Raw genomic sequence first — 17968 nt, forward strand, 5'->3', positions numbered from 1 at the left:
GTGCAAAGTACAGCATTTATTAATCCAGGGGACGGACGTGAATACTACATAAAAGACCATATAGATTGCAAGTCTAAGGGAGTAGTGTACTCGGCTAGATGCCCATACCGAAAATTGTATGTGGGAAAGACAATGCAGGAATTTAGGAGAAGCATCTCCAAACATCTAAGCTCTATAAATACAGATAAGGATTACCCCTCTCTCAAGACATATGAGAAGTCAACATGCAGATAAACCCCTGGATCTAACATTTATAGGTATACGTAAAGTGGAATTGGGTCCCAGAAAAGAGAATCTGGGTCAACTTTCATTGAGGGAGGAAGCAAGGTGGATCTATAAACTAAATTCACTTAAACCCAAGGGCCTAAATGAGGGGTTCAGTTATAGTGCTTTTCTGTGATACAGTATAACTAATGGGGTTAGATATATAAATGATACGTTAATAGCCATCTCGTTGACTTGGAAAGTATTTAAGAGTAATTACGGAGCTTGTTTACTGACTGGCATCTGCCTTCTAACTATAGGTATATATATTGAAAAAAATAATTTAATATAGGTCAACTCTGTCCTAACTTATCTTATCTATGGTTTCCCCCCCCCCCCCCGACACACACACACACATCCCCCCACTTTTTTTCTTATATCTTGGTTGAGAAATAGTTTTTTTAAAACATGGTTAAAAAGAATAGTTTAATGATGGCCTTGATATTAATTTGAGAAGGAGATTGAGTGTTAGCTCCTTTATCTCTTTGCCGTAGGCGCTGACATGTGCAGTGTCTCTGGAAACGCTCCACAGACAAAGTTACAAAGAATATACAGAGCGCATGCGCAGTGATGACAGCGCTCGTAGTGAATAGGTCTATGAATGGTGCCTCGTCTTTTGACGCCGCCCTATGAGGAAGCGTGACATTGCTGACCGCGATTGCCTATCGCGGCCAGCAAATGACCATGGAGATAAAAAATATGACCACCGAGGAATGGTAGGTGCAGAACCTATGATATGACGCGATGTAGGTATGTGAGGATATGGCGTCTGACACGGCGGTGATCCGTAGGCCTGTGGAAAATAAAGAGATGTGGGAGATATATATAGTGATGGGGATTGGACAATGGGACACTCTGACATATGACCCTCTTATCAGATTGGTTGAGAGATATTATGATATGATTGGCTTTTGCCTGTCTAATGGTATTAGAGCAGAGCCTTTAAAAAGGTCAGTATTGTGGTTTTGCACTCAGTATAGCTCCAGCCCCCTGAGGAAGCCCTTTTGGCGAAACTAGTTGGGGTGGCTATGTTGTGTTCGTTTTAATAAGCACTAAAAGTGTCAGTGAGTGATAGGACCAGTACAGAGAAATAGTCGGCACTCCGTAGTCCTCGTTAGTAATAGTGGTGCACGTGGAGAGATTATAAGCAAAATGTAGAAATCCCGGCACTCACGTGTATTCGATCAGTTCATTTATTCCACATGTAGGAAAATTACAACAAGACGTTTCAGCCCCTTGCAGGCTTTTTTCAATTGTGGATAACAAGACAGCTTTCACACATATATAGAGAAATTTAAAGGAAATGACATCATACAAAATTTACAAAACAATATTACAAAAAATATTATAAAAATACAAAAGCTACAACAGAATATAGCACAAAATACAACATGGATAAAATAATAATGAAACATTATAGAAAACAAATAATATCTCCATACCAATACAAAAACAGAAACCCAAATGTTTTCGTATATCAGGTTTTTTAATTATCAAATCTACCTAATTAGAATGTATGAATGGACCATCCACAATTATTACAAATGATATAATTTTATAGAATATTTTTTGAACATCACTTATTATAGTTTTTATATATAAAAAACTTTATATAATTTATTATTTTTATTGATTTTATAATTTTTATTATTAATTTTATAATGCTCACTCCACATAATTAGTAGCCCCAACATATTGACACTAATCTTTAAAACAGTCTCAATAATCAAATCATGTCATATATAATTATATCTCAATTGCAACATCGCAAACCATGATTATTTCTTATATAAACGTCATATCTAGCTGAAGAATTTTTTATTATTCACCTTATAATGCTCTCTGGATTCAATATGTGAAAAGACTGATCTCTATGTATAGGCACCAATAACAAAATCTTTCTATATAGAATCATATCACAATTATAACATCACCATCTATAATATTTCTATCGAATCATGTTTATAATCATCCTACTATTAGTCCTATTATAAGGATAAATTAGCTCAAGGTGATAGAAAGTAAAAAATCTCAGAAACATATAATTTCATACCCCAAATAATGTTACACTACTGCAGAATATAGCTATATCCACATGATATGAAAAGGCGATCTGCGGATATGGCTATATTCTGCAGTAGTGTAATATATTATTTGGGGTATGTCTTTAAGCACAGCCACGAATGTAAGAGGTCTCACCTTCATGAGAACAAAATTTTGTATCATCCAGTTCCCTCAGAGCATATTCCGTGTCTTCCTTGAGAATAAACTCCACACGTAATTGACGAGAACACACTTGTATTCATTGCGTCCACACAAGCCTTCCTCAGCATTCTGTAGTTCCTGAATTAAATCTGATGAGTGTCTGTGGCCTGGTATTCAATCCGTTGAAGCTGGCACAGCTCCTGTAGTTGCCGTTTCTTGTTGCTGCTGTATATCCTCATGGTCCTCCTCCCAAGGCCGGGCTGGTGGGGTTGAACATGGAAGCATCCAAAACCCGCTGTGTATACTTATGGTCTACTTATATGTCTCCCTGGCTTTGGAGCCCTTTGGACGGTGTGTGCTAACACCAGTACCCTTGCAGCTCCCCCAAATCTGCTGGGCTGTGTAGTATCCCACCGTTGCCACCAAAATATGAAGACCCGGAGTCTTCAGTGGGCAGAACACTACTCAGACAACACACGGTGAGGGTAAAACAGTGTGGCAATACTTTATTGACCCACAAAAGAGGCAATAAACAGATAGAACAGTCCCAGCAAATACCCAAGATGTCGTTCCAGTGGTGTCGGTACATGAGTTCCCGGGGCTCATTTAAGATTCTTAAGTCTTGTGAGCCCAATAAGCGCTAGAATCACTGTCCTTGCCTTCAGAAAAATCGAGCATCACAAGGAAATCTGAGAGCAGCCATAGCCCTGGCTTCCTGTTGATGTTCAATATGTCCGAAGGCAGGGACAGGCAGGGGCACTGACTGGGTGCAGGGTTCATGTGATGTAACAACCCCGAGTCCCAACACCGCAGGAACGGTGCCACCACGGGAGCTGAGTATGAATGTTTTTATTTTAACGAGTACAAACTTAAGGAATGACAAGGGGTTGTCCTAGAATTGGACAACCTCTTTAAGAAGATACAATTTTCGATTAAAAAATTTCCAACATTCTGAACATGAAAAAGGCTTTTCTCCTGTGTGAATTCTCTAAAGTTTATTAAGAGTTGATTTTCAAGGAAAACATTTCCTACATTAAGAATATAAAAAAGGCTTCAACCCTGTGTGACTGCTCTGGTGACTAAGAAAAGATGATTTCTTCACAAAACATTTCCCACATTCTGAACATGAAAAAGGCTTCTCCCCTGTGTGGGCTCTCTGGTGGATATTAAGATGAGCTTTCTGGTTAAAACATTTCCCACATTCTGAACATAAAAAATGCTTCTCCCCTGTGTGGGTTCTTTGGTGTATAACAACATCTGATTTCCGGTAAAAATGTTTCCCACATTCCGAACATGAAAAAGGCTTCTCCCCTGTGTGGATTCTCTGGTGTATAACAAAACTTGATATCTGTGTAAAACATTTTCTACATTCTGAACATGAAAAAGGTTTCTCCCTAGTGTGAATTCTCTGGTGCTTAACAAAATGTGATTTCTGGTTAAAACATTTCCCACATTCTGAACATGAATAAAGCTTCTCCCCTTTGTGAATTCTCTGGTGACTAAGAAAAGATGATTTATTCACAAAACATCTTCCACATTCTGAACATGAAAAAGGCTTCTCTCCTGTGTGGTTTCTCTGGTGGGTATCAAGATAAGCTTTCCTGGTAAAACATTTCCCACATTCTGAACATGAAAAAGGTTTCTTCCCTGTGTGAGTTCTCTGATGTCTGATAAAACTTGATATCTGTGTAAAATAGTTTCTACATTCTGAACATGAAAAAGGCTTCTCCCCTGTGTGAGTTCTCCGATGTCTGATAAAACTTGATATCTGTGTAAAATTCTTCCCACATTCTGAACATGAAAAAGGCTTCTCCCCTGTGTGAATTCTCTGGTGACTAACAAAATTTGATTTCTTGTTAAAACATTTCCTACACTTGGAACAAGAAAATCTATTCTCTGCCGTGTGAATTTTTTGATGTTTAGGAAAAGACTTCTGGAGGGAAAAACTATTTCCATATTCTGAACATGAAAATGGCTTCTTTGCTTTAGGAGCAATTTGTTTTTTAATGCTTATGTTGTGACTCTGATTTTCCTTAGTAGTCAGTAATGAATCAGAAGACAGGATCTGTTTCAAAGGATCAGATGATTGATCATTGCAGTGAAGGGATGATGGTATATCTGGAGTAATGGCATTCACTTCAATTGTATCCTGTGTGATCTCAAGATCATCTGATTTAAAAATTGAAGATGTCAGCTGTCCCTCTGATCTCCTGGTACAGTCATCTGCCAAGAAGAAAACCAATTATTATTTTTCAATAAAAATATCCTTGAATTTTATATTTTTTAACATTTCTACTGTCTGTAAAAATGGCAAGTTATGTAAAAATAATGATTTATTCACCAAGACAATGACAGTTCACTGTTTAATAGAAAACCTCATAGGATGAACCAGTAGAGCGTGGTGTTCAACTGTTTGTTCATTCTGCCTCCCATATATGGAATCAAATATGGAATAAAAAGTCACCAAACAATGTTACGTAGGCAAAAATAACACCAATAAAAACTGTACTCATCTCACAAGTCCCCACTCAGGTCCATCATCTGTCAATGGAAAAACAGAGGTTTCCACGTTATTAGTGGCTCAAAGGCTCTTGAAAAGCAACATGGCTTCCATAAACCAATCCAGCAATATCCACTCTCCCAAAGTCAAATCTCCCCCTCGCTTCTGAGCCTTGCAGTGCGCCCAAACCACATTTATCATCCATGTATTTGGCATTACTATAGTGAGAAGAAGCCATTTAATTTATGGTGTGTGTCTCCTGGAGCACAATCTGGGCACTATGTGTTGGGTAATGAAATGGCATATTTGTAATTTCCACTGTTTTCTAATTTCTGGAAAGTGCCTGAGGAGTCAAAATAGTCACTACTCCTATAGATTAATTCACTGAGGGTTATAAAATGTATTCACTAGATGGGGATTTCCACTGCTCTGGTTTTCTGACATTTTGTCATATTAGGGCTTCTGTAAATGGTGGGTCCCATCTCCTCTGGGATCTGCTCCTGCGACATCTGCTTCTCTCAGCAGGAGCCGCCTTATTCATCCTGCAGGAGGCGCTGGTGATGGAGGAGACAGAGTAACCAGAAGCTCTGGGCGGCGCAGGCTCTGTCCAGCCACTAAGATTAGGGTGCCTGGGACCAGTAGTACCATCCAGTCTGGCAGTATGGGTGTGTGCTGTCCAGCTGGAGTAATCTGCTCCCTGCTTCAGCCATTTGGAAAGCACCGCACCCTACTAAAGCTGGAAGCATATTGCCAGAAGCTGCCAGATACAGGCTTGCTCTCCTCTGGTTCAGTCCTCTGTGCTCAGCTCCCGGCTTGTGTATTTGTTTCTGTTGTGACCTCGGCCCGTTTACTGACTACTCGTGTCTTCTGATTTTGTATTTTCTCTGCTCTCCTGGTTCTGATCCGGCTACCTGACTATTCTTCTAATCTCACACCACAGAACAGCAGGTAACACCATGGCCCAAGCTAGGGGTCTCTGTGTAAGAACAGATCCATGTAGTGGGGTTAAAGGGTGATAAACAAAGTAATCCCTGGGATCTGGAAAATGGAGTAGATAGCGCCAAACCTGTTTGTGGTAGCCATCTTTTGAACTGCTAGATGACCATGAACAGTGTCCCCAATACGCTGTGCCTGCAAACTATTCCAGCAAAATCTGCCTTCAAATAGCTAAATATTTAAGTACTGTAGTCAAAACTGTGATTATAGACAATAACACGTCTACTGAAATGATCCAACTCAACAGTCTTCTTCAGTAAAAAATTAGTAACTAGTGGTGAAACCTCTCTGGGGTAATTAGAGTATGGGGCTCGGTGGCTCTTGGGAATCTAAACTATCGTAAGTGACAATATTTTCTGTCAGATGAGTTTTAAGAAGAAATACTAGACATTTAAATTTTAACTTTTTATAATAGTGCAGAGCTGAGGTGTCTTAAATTTGGACCTCGTGCATATGGAAGAGGTATTTTTTTAAAGACTACCAAGGAGTTATAGATTCACATAAGTGAGGCCGATCCCACCACAATCAAACTATCATACAGAATGAAGCTGTAAAAAAAGACATAGAATAAAAAATGTTACATCCGCAACAACAAAGTATGTATGAGGGGAGAATTCCAACACACTCATTTATGGTGGACCATTGGAGCTACTGAGTCCTGAGCAGAAGAGTAGAGAAAGTATTAGTGCCCCCATTTCAGGAGAGATTGTGCAGTAATCTGAATTCCTTAGGATCGAAAACATAATGGAATTTATGACGTGGAGTGAATCCATGAAACCAGGGCTCGAGCCATGCCAACACATCTCCTGCAGGTGTGGCGCCCCTGAGGGTTCGACCGCCACAGGGATGCTGCACTTCTTCAATGGAGCGTAGTGTTCCTCCTCTGAGGTAAGAACAGTGTGATAGTCGTGACCCAACCTTTGCATCCAACACCACATTTCTCCACCAGAGGGAGCTAGAATGCACTAGGTGCTTCTCCCCTGGTTACAGGGAGACTGGGGAACCAAGAGTTAGGGGAACCAGTTAGTGGGTGAGGGTGGAGGACTTACAAGTTAGTTACACTTTAAATTTCATATTTAATAAAATGCCATCTTGGGTCTTGGTTCTTTGACTGCCTTCAATCGCTCTTTGACTGTCTCTATGCTGTCAATTGCTGAGTGGACTGTGACCTCCCACCCTAACGTGGATCCTGTGTGGGCCCGCATCAGATGGAGACACAGCCCTCGTGCCCTGGCCTTGGGACGAGGGTAGGTTGTAGACAAGGAATGTCTCAACCCGGTCAAGGACCAGGACCAAGAAGGCCCGGAGCTTAAGAGTGTGGCTCCATAGCAAATGGATCCCGTGGAAGATGCAGATGGAGCGGTGCACGCCACCTGTCCTCACCACCTGATATATTCAGAGGGAGTCCGGCTGAAAGAGGGGTACCGGCCCCCGACACTGCTACTCCAAGTCCTGGTCGGGAAAGCCCGGTAGGCCCTGAGGATCCCACCGGGTATCGGACGGAGCGGAGCTGCCACCCGTGCCCTTGTTCTGAGAGGAGCTCAGTGGGAGACCCGGCCTATTCGCACACACACGGACAGGAAAGGATTCGGTCTGTAGTTCAGTAACACTCTGGTGTAGGGTCCTGATTGAAAGCTGGACTTACTCGGAGGTTGTCAGACCACCGTCCCTGGTGACCGCAGGACTCCGCGGGGAGCAGGGAGTCGCCTTCCTTCTGCCATCTCTAAAGTGAGTAAAGCCTCAGAAGTTCACCCCTATGGCCTCCGGACTGTTTATTCTGCGCCACACCGCGCGACGCGGCCTCCGTTCTCCTCTACTACTACCCCCTCCATCCTGTCCCTCTGCCCTGAGGCCTTGCTCCGCCTGTGGGGAGTAGTACTAACTTTGGCCACCATAACATCATGCCTCAGCGGACTGCAGCGGCGCTGGTGGCCTTCACCAGGTGCCACAGGTGGCGTAGTCGTAAATCAGCCACTCAACCCGGACAAGCCCACACCATCCTTTTTAATGTGACGGCCCTGAGCACGGGTCGGATCCAGGCCACGGCTGCACCCCATCTCTACATCATAGGACCCGACTCAGAGTCCCCCATCTCCCAGGGTAAAATAAAGGGCTTCCGAGTAGAGGCGTCACAACCTGGCGTAGTCGGCAGGATCGCGTGCCCGCAGCAAAGGAAGGAAGTACCCATTGCTACCGGGTACTGTGTGCCTTACACCTTGAACTGTTGTTTTACACTTAAAATGGCGCCCGCCCAAGAAGAACAGGCGCCATAATGCTGTGAAAAGACTCTTCAAACACCTCCCATCGTGGGCTGGGCTCCCGCTTGGCGCCAAAAGTGTGGACTGCCCCTTCCATCAAAGACTGTCCGTGGGGTAATGCCCGTCAAACCGGATGGGCTGAATGAAGGAAGGTCTGTCAGCATGCCGCCCCGAAAGGGGAGGAAGAGGAGAAGCAACAAGGTGCGGCCATTGCAGTCGGAGGTTGGCATTCGTCAGAGGCAGAGATGGACGCTTCTGGAGATTAAACCAATGCACCTTCTGAACCGGATTCAGGCTCTTCACCCGGCAGAGAGCGAGGCGACAGCGTGTTAACCTCGGGAGATTTTGAATTTCTCCGGCAGGAAGCCCCGGGTCTCTTGCGGAGACAGAGAGAGGTCCAGGAGGCGGCGACGGCTGCGTGGCGGGAAGAGATGTTGCTACGTGTTCGGGCCCGCAGCCAAGGAGTTGAGGTCCCAGGACAAGGAGACGCGGTGACAGAGGTCGTGAGCGGCCCAGCGGCGGGTGAGTGTGCTACCCCTGCCCCGGCTGCAGAGCCTACCGTAATGATCCTGGATCTCATGGCCGAATACCTCATACCCCATGCGGCCACCTGGGAGCAGGTCTTGGCTCCGGAGCTGCAAGCGGCAGCTGTAGGTGGGGACCTGCGGTGCTGCCCTACTTCTGAACCCGAAGCGCCTGAAGCTGCAGAGGTTTCCACCGACTCGAATCCGGATTGGTCTGCGCTTCCAGAGGACCCGCAGCAACCAGTGATGACACCGTTACCCGCACCAGCAGTAACCTGGCCAGAGGCTGAGGAGTGGGCCTGTGACAACCAGGAGGGGGACCTGATGGGCTTCCCCCGAGAGACCCGGGCTGAAGCGCACAGGAGGAGTCAGTGGTGCAGCGACCAAATATTCCAGCTCGCTCGGGAGCAACGTCAACGGGAGCTGCACTGCGAGCGCCTTGAGGTACGGGCCAAAGCTGCGAAATCCCGGGCTCGTCAGGAAGAGGCCAGCCATCCCAGTCCCCGAGTGGAAGGGCAAGTCGTCCGCTTCCACCATGAGGCGGGGTGGGGGTTCATTAGAAATCCCCAGTACCAGGACGACATCTTTGTCAGCCAGCGGGACGTCGAGCCACGTTTGAAGAAGGGACACCCTGGTCGGAACCTCTTCCCGGGCGATACAGGGACCTTTTCTCGCCACCAGGGGGTGCGGGGGTTGTACGCCCTGGATGTACACAAAGTGTCCGGGAGTGACGCCCCCTCGCGCTCGGCCTCAGGGGACCGGTTAACCTCCGTCGGGAGGAACGAGCCTTTTCCCAGGAGGGAGCCCGAGGTCTAAGCAGCCGCGGCTGTTGCAGTTTGTTTAAAAGTTGTATTTTGACATTTAAGTTTTAATTTTCTTATATCCCGGTTTTCTTGAGACATGTGTCCCTGCGGACTGGAAGCAGACACACTCTTTTCCTTGTAAATAGTTTGCATCTTTTTAGGTGCTCCATATTGGTTTTATACAAAACCGTGGACATTTCTACCTCAAGACCTCAGAAGGAAAGCCTGTCAGGGTGGCTCTCTGGGAGGTCCAACTCGGGATCTTCATGCCCTGCAGCCACCCCAGGGCCTACATTGAGGGTTTGGGGCAGGTCCCTCGCACTTCTGAACTGACTCTGTGTCCTTGCACCTTAACCAGACTGTCTATACAAAATGTCTCTGGAAAAATGCTAGCACTTTTATAATTTTATACTTTTGTAATTTTGTACTGTATAACCTGTTTTGCAACGTTTAAGAAGATGTGCCTCCCATAAAGGGAAGATAGTTCATGTTTATATTAAAAAGAAAATTTCCTGGGTGTTGCTCTTTTGCAGCCCGGGGACGTGCTGTGTTTCACCAGGGGGAATGTGGCGCGCCTGAGGGTTCGACCGCCACAGGGATGCTGCACTTCTTTAATGGAGCGTAGTGTTCCTCCTCTGAGGTAAGAACAGTGTGATAGTCATGACCCAACCTTTGCATCCAACACCACGTTTCTCCACCAGAGGGGGCTAGAATGCACTAGGTGCTGCTCCCCTGGTTGCAGGGAGACTGGGGAACCAAGAGTTAGGGGAACCAGTTAGTGGGTGAGGGTGGAGGACTTACAAGTTAGTTACACTTTAAATTTCATATTTAATAAAATGCCATCTTGGGTCTTGGTTCTTTGACTGCCTTCAATCGCTCTTTGACTGTCTCTATGCTGTCAATTGCTATGTGGACCCACCCTAACGCGGATCCTGTGTGGGTCCACATAGGATGGAGACACAGCCCTCGTGCCCTGGCCTAGGGACGAGGGGTAGGTTGTAGACAAGGAATGTCTCAACTCGGTCAAGGACCAGGACCAAGAAGGCCCGGAGCTTAAGAGTGTGGCTCCATAGCAAATGAATCCCGGGGAGGATGCAGACGGAGCGGTGCACGCCACCTGTCCTCACCACCTGATATATTCAGAGGGAGTCCGGCTGCAAGAGGGGTACTGCCCCCCGACACCCGACCTTGCTACTCCAAGTCCTGGTCGTGAAAGCCCGGTAGGCCCTGAGGATCCCACCGGGTATCGGACGGAGTGGAGCTGCCACCCGTGCCCTTGTTCTGAGAGGGAGACCCGGCCTATTCGCACACACACGGACAGGAAAGGATTCGGTCTGTAGTTCAGGAACACTCTGGTGTAGGGTCCCGATCGAACGCTGGACTTACTCGGAGGTTGTCGGACCCCCGTCCCTGGTGACCGCAGGACTCTGCGGGGAGCAGGGGGTCGCCTTCCTTCTGCCGTCTCTAAAGTAAGTAAAGCCTTGGAAGTTCACCCCTATGGCCTCCGGACTGTTTATTCTGCGCCACACCGCGCGACGCGGCATCCGTTCTCCTCTACTACTACCCCCTCCATCCTGTCCCTCTGCCCTGAGGCCTTGCTCCGCCTGTGGGGAGTAGTAATAACTTTGGCCGCCATAACATCATGCCTCAGCGGACTTCAGCGGCGCTGGTGGCCTTCACCAGGTGCCACAGTTGGCGTAGTCGTAAATCAGCCACTCAACCCGGATAAGCCCACACCATCCTTTTTTAATGTGACGGCCCTGAGCACGGTCGGGTCCAGGCCACGGCTGCACCCCATCTCTACATCATAGGACCCGACTCCGAGTCCCCCATCTCCCAGGGTAAAATAAAGGGCTTCCGAGTAGAGGCGTCACACAGGCGTGAATAAATGTGTATTACAGCCATCAGCCACGCACAGCTTAGAGATATATCATGGCACAGGTGTAATTTTTTTTATGTAGTTTATCAAGATCCTGTTTGAAGTTAGTTGGTTTTAAAAGAAATTGAAAAGTCAGGATAAAGGGAAACTCTGTTGTTATTGTACAGAAATTCACACTTGTCCCTCACTGCACATTTAATGTTGTCGATCATAAAAGTGAAGTTCGGTCATAAAGACTGGACCTTGTCTTGAAGGGACCATATGAGAACATGAGAACATTCAGCAGCACAGAGGGGAGAGAAGGTAGATTCATCCAATAAGATATCAGGGATCTAGGAGGCCGACAGCATCATTACCCTCTGCTTTCTTTCACAGGCTCATCATAATATTTTTCTTAAAGTGATTTTTTAACTTGTCAGCACATTCTACGTACGCTGTCATTTGGCTTTGTAGTTTACAGATCTGGGCAGGTAACGGTCAGCGTCTTCTAATCCCAGGGATTAGGTGGATTCTCCAGGTTGTAAATTCTATAGAAAAGGACTTTCAACGCCCAAAGTCATTTGAACAGTTTAGGGTGGAGGAGAATGTTGTGGTCTAGCGGCAAAATGGTGATCACACGATTGTGATACGGCCGAACTACACCAGCGATAAATCAGCCGCAGCCGGTGACTGAGAAGAATCTGTGACTTCTCTGCATTTAGTGGTCAGTACTCACCTGGGTAGTCATATGTAGGAATCTCCTCTTTACACCACTCATCACCCCTCACATATGTCTCTGTAGTATTAATATGGGTCAGATCTTCACCCTGAAACAAATATTGTAAAAGTCACAAACAGATGGAGAAGTCCCATCTATGATCAGTTCTAATCCTGCCATCTCCATCGTTCTCATTACACAAGTATAAACCATATAATACTGGTGGATAAAACAAGACTGAGCACAAGACCTTCACAGCAGTCTACACATCATAGGGGAGATCTCATGACACCTTCTCTCCATCTACCTGATGATCCTGAGGAACATTGGGGTCTTCTTGTTTACAGTCCTGTGGAAGAAGAGGACGGGGACATCTCTCTGGTGTTGTCCTCTTACTGGATAGATCTGGAGGAAACAGATACAGGGACTGAATTCAATCTTTACATACAGATAATTATAGGCTGTGTGTGTTTAGTCCTGTCTATTACCTGGTGATGTGAGGGGCTGGGGAACCTCCATCATGACGTCCTTGTACAGATCTTTGTGTCCTTCTAAATACTCCCACTCCCCCATGGAGAAATAGATGGCGACATCCTGACACCTTATAGGAACCTGACACATACAACGATACAGTCATTCCCCGATCCCTTCATAGCGTTACTGTATAATGTCCCAGCAGTGCCACCTCTCCTGTCAGCAGCTCAATCATCTTGTAGGTGAGTTCTAGGATCTTCTGGTCATTGATGTCCTCATGTATCAGGGGGTGAGGTGGAGGCCTCGTGATTGTGCTCAGGGGTCTTCCCCATCCCTCAGACACAGGGTCCTGACAGCGCTCACTAGAGGTCTTCTTCACTACTGTGTAATCCTGGTTATGGACAGACACATTAATAAATCTCCCTCCAGACATTTCCAGAGTCCTCACCTCTCCAGTTCTGTCCATCTGTTATTTCCATAGATAAGAATGATGTAATGTGACGTCATCAGAATCTCTCACCTCTCCAGTAAGCCGGAAGAGGATCTCTAGGGTGAGGTGGAATATCCTCTCCGCCATCTTGTCTCTGTCCATATCCATCCTTGATGAGTAAATTGGAAAAATTCTCTGATGTAGAAGATCTTCACTGAGAGGATCTGATATTGTAGAGACCTGAATGAGAAGAAGATGAGCAGATGTAACATCATAAAAATCCTGTGTAATAATACAATTACTGGATATAATAAAGGAAACATATGATATTTATTATTTTACAGTATTTAGTTTTTTTCCTCGACATCTACTTATAAAACCTTTATATTTTAGGTCACAGACGCCAAGTAGTTACTTCCCCGCGGTTGGCAGCTGAATAAATTTCTCACAAGATGGTTGTTTGATGGTTTTACGAGATGGTTGGTTGTTCTTGGCCCCGACCCTTTCACAACTCCTGTTTTCTTGTTTAATCGCAAGAGAAACACATAACGAGAACCTGGAGAAAGGGTAAATAGTTCAGGTGGAGGGAAGATGGCAGAGGAGCATTGCTGAACCGTGAAGCTTCCTGGACACTGAGGCCAAATCCATCGTACCGGAGGGTATAAAGAGAATATGTGGACGGTTATCACTACTATCTACATTACTGTGCTGGAACTAGGAGAGGAATAATGGCGTTGTGTGAGGACTTCTCTGGGCTTCTGTCCTTCATCCTGCAGTCGTCTGAATGGATCTATTGTGGACGGGAACCAGCTAAGCCGCATTCTGTCCACAGCTGTTATGTCACTGTTCACACCACACAGAGACCCCAAAAGAGTCTCCGTGCTGAAGGGGTTAATGCCCCTGCGCCCAGTAATGGGGGTCTCCACATACCTCCACCTGCAGATCCGCCTCCACATATATGGCTGCTCTGTGCGCCCAGGAGCTGTGATGAGGTCACAGGAGGGGAGGAGTCATGGGTCACATGATCAGGGGCTTCAGTGAATGCACAGTGTGAACTGTGCGGCTCCTGTACCGTGATATCCGGAGTGAAGACGCTACATGGAGACGTCTCCGCAGTCAGTGACATTTCCGGCATTATTTGCCCCTCACTACGGGCACAATTACCCCGCGCCGCCTTTTCTACAGTTTTATGTGGGGAATGTAATGTTGGATTTTCCTGCTTGGAGGCAAATAGACGACACATGAGGTGATTATCACCAGTTACCGGATGTCTACTATATGGCGGCATATGATTGTGCTATCCACTTCATACCAGGAGCTAAAAGGCCGAAATCTCGTATGTTTAACCCCTTCCAAGGAGGGCGGCCCTGATAGACTATGTTCAGAGTCCGGCTAATGTTCATCCCGAAGAGTTAGACGAGTGTGCGATGTTTTTCTCGCCTGCATCCATATACAATGTGTTTTTAACATCGTCTTTTACTTACTATAATCCTCTATGTAACTTAATGCTGATTACAAAACTAAGAAAACAATCTTATATACAGATATCGATATATGATAGATAATAGATGTCCTGGAGGTATATAATTTCACAACCCCCTATATATTATAAATCTGTGCCCTTTAGAGCCTTTCATGTGGAACTAAAGGGAGTTTAGCCTTGTTTAACCTAATAAATAATTAAAAAAACGACATTGGGTCCCCCTATTTTTGTAACCAGCCAAGGGAGAGCAGACAGCTGAGAGCTGATATTATCAGGTTGGGAAGATCCCTGGTTATAGGGGCCATCCCCAGCCTAAAAATACCAGCCCATAGCCGCACCAGAAGTGGAGCAGCACATGAAATGCACCAATTATGGCTTTTTGCCTTTGCTCTTCCTAATTGCCCTGATGCGTTGACAATCAGTGTAATGTATCTTGGGGTTGATGACAGCTGTGATTTGTCAAAAATCACAGCTGGCATCAAGCCCTGGTGTTAGTAATGGGGTTGTCTGATGGACACCTCTCCATTACTGACCCAGTAGCCAAAAATAAAAATGCATACAAAAAAATATTTAATTTGAATAAACACTCACCGACATTTTTCCTGGTTCACTAATTTATTAAAATCCTCCTCCTAATATGTAACACAGACCCAGTTTCACCAGCACACCGCCAGCACAAGTCCGACACAGAGAGGAACATCCTATGTAGCATAGTGGGACAACGGTATCATGTAGATAGAAACTTATAGTTTTTCTTCTGAGAACGGCAATAGATAATTTCTGGGAGAGTATGAATGCTTTTTGCCAATCCTCCTCTGAAATTTGACTACCCAATTCCTTCTCCCAAGCCCCAGTAAAGGGTAGAGGATCATAGCTGGTGTTCATTTGTGTTGCTTTGTGTATATAGGATAGAAGTTTAGTGCAAGGACCTACTTGAGTGATTAAGGGTTCAAACGGAGCAAGTTCATCCTTTATATTAGTCAGAAATATGTGAAAATTTATAAATTACCTGAGCTGGAAATAAACGAGCCAGGATAGACCCCTACCTGGTCAGGATAGACCCCTACCTGGTCAGGATAGACCCCTACCTGGTCAGGAGCCACCAAGTTTTGTAAAGGAAGGAAAAGAGCCTGATCCAATAAGAATTGTATATCCAGGTACTTAATAGCATCTTTCTGCCACTTAAAGGGAAAGTTAGAAATGAATTATTGTGTCGGTTCAGCGTTAAAAGTTATGTTCATGGCTTCTGTTTTAGAGTAGTTGACTTTAAAATTGCTTCCATGGCCGAATTCTTTTAAATCCTTTATTATAGAGGGAAATGAGATCATTGGGTTTGAAACACAGAGCAACAAGTCGTGTGCATGTAGAGATAGTTTATAGTGATGTGAGTCTATAGTAACTCCACTAATATCTGGATTTTTACATAATGCTACCGCGAAATGTTCCATCACCAATGTGTATAGGAGAGGTGATAAGGTACACTCTTGCTTTGTCTCATTTTTAATAGAAAATGTGTCAGATAGAAGGCGGTTTACCCTATCGCTTTAGGGTCAGTGTAGAAGGATAGAATTTTAGATAACAAGAAAGAGTGCAACCCAATTTGTGGTAAGGTGCTCTTCAAGAAAGTCCAGTGCACTGTGTCAAACGCTTTTTTAGTGTAGGCAGAAACAAGGCACATTGGGATCCCCTGGGCTTTTGCATGTGAATTTAACAACAATGTTTTATCTGTATTATCACGAGCTTCTCTACCCTAACAAAACCAAGCTGATCGTTGCTAACAATTGAGGGTAGATAGTGGGAGAGCCATGTTGTAATTATTTTAGAAAATATTTTGACGTCTACATTAATGAATAATATTAGATGAATATTAGGGCAGGTATTTGGTCCTTTTCCAGGCTTTGATAAAACCATTATATAAGTTTCAAGTGATTGGGGGGTAAAGTCTTCTGAGATTTTATTGAACACTTTAGTTAAAATGGTAATAACAGAGGTGCAAACATCTTATAAAATCTATTATTGAATCCATCTGGCCCAGGGCTCTTCCCGATAGGGAATGATTTCATGGCCTGTCCTATCTGTTGCTCAGTGAAAGCTTTGTCTAGTATCTCCTGCTCAGGGGTCTGTAAGGAAGGAACGACAGTGTCCATAATATATTTATCAATTTTTGTTTCAAGAGTATTAGTGGTCTTGTCCATGAATATTATGAAGTGAGCTATAATAGCAATGAAATGCTTCAGCTATGTCAGTGGGGTTATGAATTTATAGCTGCGGTGCTCCTTTTATTTTGGATACGTATGTCCTTTGCATCCGTGGATGTAACTTCCTTGTCAATGAGAGACCACATTTATCTGTGAATTCATACGAGTACCTTCACATGCGATCTTGATATTTTGTATATGTTTCATCTAGTAAAGACCTTCGCTCCTTTCTTTTTTTCAATCAGATCATTTTTATTTAACAAAAGAAAGAAAGACCAACATTTTGATTTTGTCATATAAACTTTGTGACAAAAAAAATAAAAAGAAAGAAAAACCAGTAAAGAATACAAGAACCGGTTTACAATGATATAAATCCCAATATCGCTCTATAGTACAATGTTTTGGAATAGTAATTTTACATTTGTACATAAATATCTGAATACTTCCGGACGGCTTTTTTTTCCCTATTGGGACGTCAAAAGAAAAAGAATATATCTAAGAAGGGGCAATTGTGTGGACTGAGACAATTATTATTTGCTGACACCTTGAGTATAAGGATATAAATTCCTGGTTTCCTGCAGGGATATGTACAAATGGTCCAGTATAGTATTTCTGAAGCAATACCTGGGGGTATTTAACCATTGCTCCCATACGTGTATGAGTTTCTTGAGAGCGTTCCTTTTTATATAATCCTCTCTTTCCAAGCATAGAGTGTTATTTTTCCTGGATTTTAGTTCTGTTATCGTTGGGGGAGAATTGTCTATCCAATGTAGTGCCAACAACTTTCTGGCTTGGAATAATATTATTGAGCTACCTACTGCCATATGGGAGTCTGGATCTACGTCTTCTCCCAGGAGTCCTAGGATACAGATTTTAGGTTCCAACTGAAGTAATATCCCAAATGCAGATAGTACAAGAGTGATCACCCCCTTCCAGTAGTCGCCAATATTTACACATTTCCACATCATATGCATCAAGTGGGCGTCCTTTTGACCACATCTAGGACATGTGTCATCCATTTGTATTTCAATTTTAAATAAAATACTTGAGAATCTATATACCTCGTGGATGAGAAGAATTCGGGACAATCTTTGTGACTCTGACAATGAAAGTTTCGGTGTCAAAATCCAGTATTTCCCCCATTGCTCCTCAGATAAGGGACCCACATCCTCCTCCCATTTGGTCTTAACCATCAAAGGATATTTATCCAAATGTAACATAGTAACATAGTGAGATGTAGGTTTCCATGTAAGCAAG

General features: G+C 44.4%; 1 pseudogene; it reads right to left on the reverse strand.

Moving 5' to 3' along the window:
- Positions 1 to 3361: 3361 nt before the first annotated feature.
- Positions 3362 to 17968, reverse strand: part of LOC141192271 (uncharacterized) — a 35344-nt pseudogene continuing 20737 nt past the window's right edge.

The sequence above is a fragment of the Phyllobates terribilis genome, unplaced genomic scaffold, assembly GCF_046119375.1.
Source record: "Phyllobates terribilis strain yellow unplaced genomic scaffold, ASM4611937v1 Scaffold_56__1_contigs__length_8794411, whole genome shotgun sequence".
Taxonomy (NCBI): domain Eukaryota; kingdom Metazoa; phylum Chordata; class Amphibia; order Anura; family Dendrobatidae; genus Phyllobates; species Phyllobates terribilis.